Source organism: Microtus ochrogaster, linkage group LG4 (assembly GCF_000317375.1).
Source record: "Microtus ochrogaster isolate Prairie Vole_2 linkage group LG4, MicOch1.0, whole genome shotgun sequence".
Classification (NCBI taxonomy): domain Eukaryota; kingdom Metazoa; phylum Chordata; class Mammalia; order Rodentia; family Cricetidae; genus Microtus; species Microtus ochrogaster.
Window position 1 is genome coordinate 35593734 of NC_022030.1, and position 7722 is coordinate 35601455.

Below are 7722 nucleotides of genomic sequence, written 5' to 3' on the forward strand. Positions count from 1 at the left end.
GGATCTCTGTGAGTTCGAGACCAGCCTGGTCTACAGAGCTAGTTCCAGGACAGGCTCCAAAACCACAGAGAAACCCTGTCTCGAAAAACAAAAAAATAAAATAAAAATAAATAAATATGGATTCTATTAGTGTTCTATTTGATTTCTATAGTGTGGGTGGTTTGGAGAGTGCCCACTGACCCAGAAGTCCCCACTCTCATAAACCAACTATGTCTTTCCCCTAACTTGACTTCCTAAGGCTGTCATGGAGGAACATGGGGTGATTACACACATGCACTCTAAAGCGAGGTGGAGCCCTAGATCTGCAGACAGCAACTCCAAATGCAGCTTGTCTGGAGGGGCGTCCTGAGTGAGCTGTGATGGCTTTTCGCCTTGGGACCAGTTAGGGATGCTGCAGACATGACTACATGGGGCGTGTGGAGCAAGCGATGGGCTCACCCCTGACACAAGACTAGTACGTGCATGATCAGGTGTGTGTGGTAAAGGTTTGGGGAGCATGATAAAGTTCCCTGTTACTGGCACGTTGGTGACTCCAGGAGGTATGGCCATGGGCTTTGCTTCCTCGGTCTTTTTTTTTTTAATATTTATTTCTTTATTATGTATACAATATTCTGTCTGTGTGTATGTCTGCAGGCCAGAAGAGGGCACCAGACCTCATTAAAGATGGTTGTGAGCCACCATGTGGTTGCTGGGAATTGAACTCAGAACCTTTGGAAGAGCAGGCAATGCTTTTAACCACTGAGCCATCTCTCCAGCCCCTGCTTCCTCGGTCTTTATCCTGAACTTCATCTTGGGTGAGTTCTTGAGTGGCATCTGGTCTCTCCCACTTGAGTGACAGCTCTCAGAGCCAGGGTTACTAAGCACACTTCAGGGTATTCCTATGGGTAGGACAGGGCCACCAGGATGTTCCCAAGTTGGATCACCCCTTCTCAGCCAGCCCTGCACCCAAGATTTTCCAAGATTTTGACTGTCCTTGCCTGCTCTGTGTGCTTTGCCTCCCAAACCTCTGCCCATTCCTGGCTTTAGATGCCCAGCTCTCACCCCCACCCATGACCTCACTAACCCTTCCACCACTCTCACCTTTAGCGATCTTGGCCACACCCACTGACAGTTACAACTGCCCACAGCGGACCGTTTAGAATTCTGCTTCCTCCCAGGCAAGGCTAAAGCTGTGGTCCAGTGACAAGAACAGAGAAACCCTGCTGGCTGGCCATGCCGCCCTGAGTGCTGTCCACCTTCTCCACACTGTTGCTGGGTAAGGCTATCGTCTTGCATAAGCTCATTGTGGTCAGAATTTGACAACAAGAGGGACCAAGTCTGCATCAGTGGGAAGAACATTCCCTTCTCCCTGAATGATTTCTCAGGGATAGTAGCCTCTGAGTGACGGGGTCTGCATGCTTCTCCCAGTTCCCTGCTGTAGAGATGATGCCTTACACTGTCGTTTGGTCACTGAGACTGCCTGACCGGAGCTACCATCAATTTAGAATGGATATTCTATCCTGGGAAGACAGACTAGTCATTTCCTCCAGGTCTTTGGCCACAGGCTTGAGTGTCGTGTGGAAGATTCTAGCACTACGGAGAAATGCTACTGCAGTTCCTCCAAAGCCCATTGACAGTTCTCTGTTGCCCTATGCTGTCTGAGAAAACCCTTCCTTCTGAAACCACACCTCATCCTGGTGGACTTCACAACACAACATGCCCTTACATCCCAGCTGCCAGAACAAGGGTTTGGTTTTTTTCCCCTGAGCCTGGCTTTTGCTGCCATCTCCACTGAGCTCCTGGCATACAAGGAGCCACCAGCCTGCCTTGGTGTCAGTCCTTTGTTTGATTTTACTTGGAACCCAGACTTCCCAGCTGTCTCTATTCCATGGGCTAAATACCTTCTCAGGATTGTTCATCTCTAACGCCGAGGGAATGGTTTCAGTGCATCGTGTTCTGGAGGTGTCAAATCTAATAACGCTGACGCTCCCACATGGGTGAATTGGGGTTTAAAAGCATGAGGAGCATCATGGACATAAGAAGGACCCACTAGGGAGGCCCTGATGCTACTGGTGGCCTCCCCTCCCCCATCAAGAGAGGTATCTTTTCGATCCCCCTCCAATTCTATCCACACCTGTTTCCTCACTTCTCTGTGTTCAATGTACAGTACAACCCAGAGCGACGGGGCTAAACTGGCTGTGGCCTCAGCCTCTGGCCTGCAGACTTGCCGGTCAAGCTGCTTGTCATGGCCTGGACATCACTGCTTCCTTGTCATCCACAGTCGCCCACCTGCCTCTGCTTACCTCTTGACACTGCTACCTTGCCGTCTTTTCAGAAAGTGTAACTGAGGTTATGAGACCCACATCCCTGCAGCTCCCCCACGCCTCTGCCTGCTGAGACTCATATCTGGACTCCTTTCTTCCTTCAGGTGTCCCTAACAAGGCAAGAGCTGGCGAGCCCCTGACCTTAGCAGTTCTTGCTGGGAGTAGGTAGCTGCTATCTGAGGGTCCATGGCTCACAGAGCACAGGGGCCCCCAAACCCTTCCCATGTTGTCCCTGTGCTATAGGCTGGCTTCCCCCAAGGCATCCCCATGCCCCAGGGCCTTTTCTTTCCTAAGTATCACCACTGTCCTCCCTGGGATGGACGTAGCTTGCTGATCAAGGTGCGTCCTGCCCACAGTTCACGGCCCGTGCACAGATTCCCCTCACCTCTTATCTCCACACAATCTCTCTATTGAAGACACTTTGAACTTGCCCTCGATGGGCAAAACATGTGCTGTTGATCCTAGCTGTGTCCTAGAGCCAAGGTTATTAGAGTAAGGAGCTCGCCTGTGCTAGCCTCAGCCCAGAGAGTAGTGAAATTTGTATGGGCCCATCCCGTACCTCATTAGGGGTCAAATTCTCTGCAAGCCCAATCCTCCCTTACCCTTGCCAAGCTGTTCTGCATAAAGGCAGGGCTTGGCCTTGGCCTTTTTTAGCAACCAGGAACTTGACCTCTTGGCAGCACTAAAATAGAAGTAGAAGAGCCCATGACCTGCTGAAAGGTATCCGCCTGATGTCTCCGGTGGACCTTTGGACCAGCCCGGGGACTCCTCCTGGCTTCCTTTGCAAGTTGCTGTCTGTTGGATCTCAAAGGCATCGGTTGATTTGTGACTAATGTTCTCACTCCGCAAGCACAAAGCCGACTAGTTACAAAGGAGACAAGATGTTTTCCTATCTGGCCCTCTACAGAAAAGGTTGGCCAGTGCTGATAGAGATCCCCGGGCCTGGCAAGCTGCTGCCAGAACCAAAGCAACTGGTCTGCAGACTTGTAGGCCAGTGATCTCACACTAACCCAAGAGGATAACGGGTGAGCACCTGGTCAGGGTCCCAGGAAGAGCACAGATCTCACTGTGGGAAGCTAACATGCCAGATAGATGCTCCCTCCCCATTTGCCTGAGGTGGTCCTAATCTTCACTTCCCCTCCCAGGCCGCCTCAGCGTGCAATGGGATCACGTTTAAAAGGTTAACAACACACAGACAGCACCCACTCTGACCCACAGGAATAACTATACCCAGTTGTTCTTCAATGGTTTAAACCTCCCTTCATTCCCTCTGCTCAACAAAGACCCCAGAGTACCTGCCATCCAACAGCCCTACTCTGGTGCTCAGTCCAAAGCAGAAACCAGTTTCCTCAGACTTTAATAGCCTCACACAGCCAGAGTGCGGCTCAATGATAGAGACTTTGCCAGCTCCTCTGTCAGCGGCACCTCGGCCTCATCTCTCCAGCTGGCCAGGACCCTTCGACCATGTTCGGATACCTCCGTCAGCAAGGCATTGTTGCTGCTAAGACCTCCTGAGTGGTCTTTGCTGATGAGCATTGGCACTGGTAACAGGGCCATCACACTACTGACAGATACTGAAATGTGAATAGCGCTCACTGGGATTTCCAGGTTCTTGTTTCCTGGGAAAAGAAATGGCACAGGGACGTGTGAATAGCAGTAGAAGCAGAGACAGTTTATTAAGGAAGAAAGCTCCTTTTGGGGAAAAGGTGGGCCAGAGTTTGAAGAAAGGTCAGAAGCTCAATGGTGCCAGTGCGCTCTTTGAGGATCTGCTATGAGTTGGTCTTGGACGGGATAGGTTCAAGTTTTCTCTACCAATAGGATTTCTTTAAAACACTAATGCAGGCCTACCTCTCTGCCCTACTCTCCTGACACAATCACCACTGTCACGAAGGGCCATGCTGGTTGTTTGTCCTTTTCCAGGTCCCAGGTCCCAAGGCCTGCAGTTGTGCATGCATAACAAGCCGCAGACTGCTAAGTAATGCTTTTCCCTGATTGGAGGCACAGCTGCCCCTGGCCTTATTTTTTTTTTTTTCAGTAATGTGGTGATCATTTGGGTGACTTTAGTCCCCTATTTGGACTGACAATGTCACAAAGACAGAGGGACTGGGGCCTGCAGTTCCACAGGCACCAATGTAGGTAGTGTTTGACTCTATTGCAGAGGCAGCGTCCCGGCTGGGGTTCATCCAGCCTGGTCCTTGGGTTGGTTGCTTTAAAGAACCCTGGAAAGCAAATACATTTTCTGTCCCTATCTCTCGGGCCTGCCTAGAAGCCTGGAGTCATGGTCAGCTGGGAAGATAGTGCGACATGCCATCTGGCCCCCTCTGGCCCACAGCAGTCGCCTGCGGAGGGGGGCCCATTTCACACCTGTGTCAGGTGGTGACTGAACCATGTCCCCCAGCACTGGTTTTGGCCTGAGCACTCCAGGAGGATCTTATTCTGGGGTGGCCAAAACAGGGAGTCCAGGTAATAAGGTCAAGTCCTAAAGTTTTCTCGGTTCTCACCTAAGGGGACAGATGCAGGGCAGGAAGCTTCTCTCCTCTCCCTGGATATGAGCTGCTGGACTGGGGGTGGGGGTGGGGGTGGGGGTGGGGCAGGAGCCTCTTGATCACTCACAAATGGATCAGCCTCCAATGGCCCAGGCACGCTGTGGGAGCAAGAAGTAAGAGCAGCTGAGGCTGGCCAGTGTCTGCTCACAGAACTACTGAAAACTAACCAGGAAATTAGTGCTTAGGTGGTAATCATGGTCACTGCTACCATCTGAGGCCTCTGGGGAGCTGCCCTTCGGGTGAACAGTATTTATATTGGCAAACTTGGGCTTCCATACTCTCAGGGCTGGGACAGGCTGCAGAGGCACAGCCTCCCTGGCCCCACCCCAGATGTCCCTGTACAGCTGAGGCCATAACAGGTTCTTGGAGACTTTTGCTGAGTAGCACAGATTCCTCACTTGGACCCACAAAGCCACAAACCCCAGGATGAGACCTTGGCATCTCTGCCTTGTTTGGTGTACTGGTGAACCTATCTCATCCACCTTCAAGGCTGAAATCTCAGAGAAAAATCGTTGTCCTGACCTGAGGTCACCTTGGATTCTAGGAGCAACAAAGTCTCCCAGGAGAGGCCTTTTTTTTTTTTTTTTTTTTCCAGAGGAGGGCAATGATCTACGAGTATGAGGCTGCTCCTTGGCCGGGTTTGTTTCATTATACATAGTTCCATTTCTCCTGCACCCGTTCTCTGTTTTAACCTAAAGCTCATGTCAGTATTCCCAAAGAGGACTTGGGAGATCCTCATGTCTGCTCATCTTTCTACTGCAGCCACAGTGATTACATTTCCGACTTTGCATTACTGCTTGTTTCTTAAATTGGGGGACCAGTGACGACAGTGGGTATTGGGGTGTGGTGGGTACATCTAGAGAGGGTCCAGGTTCTTACATGCCAAAACAAGAAATTGGACAGAGACACACAGATAGTAATAATGTAAATGAATGTCTTAATGTGCCTCCAAGGGAGAAATGTGCTGGAGCAGAAGGAAAGTTTAGAAACTTAGTGTAGTCCAATCACAAAGGATTGGACTGGGGCACTGGTATCACTAGGGTGGGTTTTAGGGGGTTCATTTGCATAGCACCTACTTTGTGGTTCATTTGTATAGTATGGGATTTCCTGCACCCTGTTACATGTTGCTCATAATGAGTTACACCTCACTTTTGAACGTTCTGGAACAACTCTACCCCTGTCCCAGTACCTTCAGCCAGTTCCAGTCAGGCTTGGTGGTGGGTGAGCCGTTCTAGCTATCTTTGTTTTTGCCAACAGGTATTTCTCATATTCTATCTATGCATCCTTTTTTTGTTTTTGGTAAGGTCTTCTAGATTCCCCCACTGTAGCCAACTCTCCCACCTGGACTCCTTCCTGAGAGCTGTGGTCTGTAATCAAAGGTTTCTCTGTCCCACCCTGTTCCACAGTCGCTTCCAAATAATCGTTCAAAGGCTTATATTGGTTACAAACGCTTGACTGATGACTCAGGCTAATTACTAGCTAGCTCTTACATTTAAATTAACCCATATTATCTATGTTTGTCACTTGGTTCGTGGCTTGTTACCTTATTTTTTTTTTTCATGTCTTGCTTCCTCAGTGGCTAACAGCCTCTCCCAGACCCTGCCCTTTTCCTCTTATATCTTGGCTTGAATTTTCTGCCCAGTTCTATCCTGACTTGCCATAGGCTGGAGCAGTTTATTTATCAACCAGTATTCACAGAGTACAGAAAGACCATCCCACAGCAGTGGTCCCAGAAATCTTTGGGGGAAAGCTGGAGGACAATGATACATCTTTTAATATCTTTCAGTAAGTATTTCCTGCTGTAAAGGGCACAATCTCTACCTAAGAGGATCCACAAAATTCCAGTCAGTGACTGGAGAGATTTGGACCCCATGTAGTAGGAATTTTCTGAAATCCCCATCTCACAATGAGTTTACTCTGAAACTTCCGTATTCTCCTAGAAGACTCAAATTTCATAGCAAGGTTAAGAACATAAGATCCAAAGTGCCCACAATGATCCCTAGTGGGGCAAGAGCCAGGAAAGCTATGACTGTGTGTTGTCCCAGGGGAGCCATCCTTGTCCAGTGTGCTCCTGGGCTATATCTTTGGGCTGCTTTAAAACAGAATACTTGTGGTTCTATATTGATAATGTGGGGAAGAAAAAAGTAATTATAAGAAGAAATACAATTGTGAAACAGATTAAAAGGAAAACAGCTGATGTTGTAATCACTGAGCGTGTATTACACGAATAGTGCCAAAAGAAAATATCAAGACAGGGCTGTTGCATATGCTAGCCAGATGCATTAACCAGACATCTTTACATTTAAAAGATATATTTTTTGTAATAAAAAAATACATTTTCTTGATTAAAGGAAATGTTTTATTTTAAGTTTTCAGGTATAAGTGGCCTTCAAGATGGTCTTAAAATCAGAGAGACCCAGAGGAGAGAAATTGTATTTTAGTGATTAACCTTGTTAGTCTAGGTGGAGAAGGCATCTCCCCACTCTGAGAAGATAACAATAAACATCAGAAGATATTTACCTCCTGGTCAAGGCTTGTCTTTTGCGTTGCTTTGGCTGCTATAGCTTCTAAGCATCTAGGTCTTCACATACCATGGGTCAAGCAATGTCCCCGAGCTTTTGAGTGAGGACTCCCAATGATAAGGCCTATTATTAAACCAACACAGGGCAGGTCCCTAGCAGGAACACCTCCTGCATTAGAACAATTAAGTATGATGGCAAAGTTGAACCTCCAGGAGCAACGACCTCCTGAGAATCAATCTGTACCCGGAGCAATAGGAGTTTTGGGGGGACCATCTTCTGGGACCAGAATTGAGACAATGATCAAATAATACCTTGACCAATTATGTGTATCTCTGACTCTCTGTTTTATTT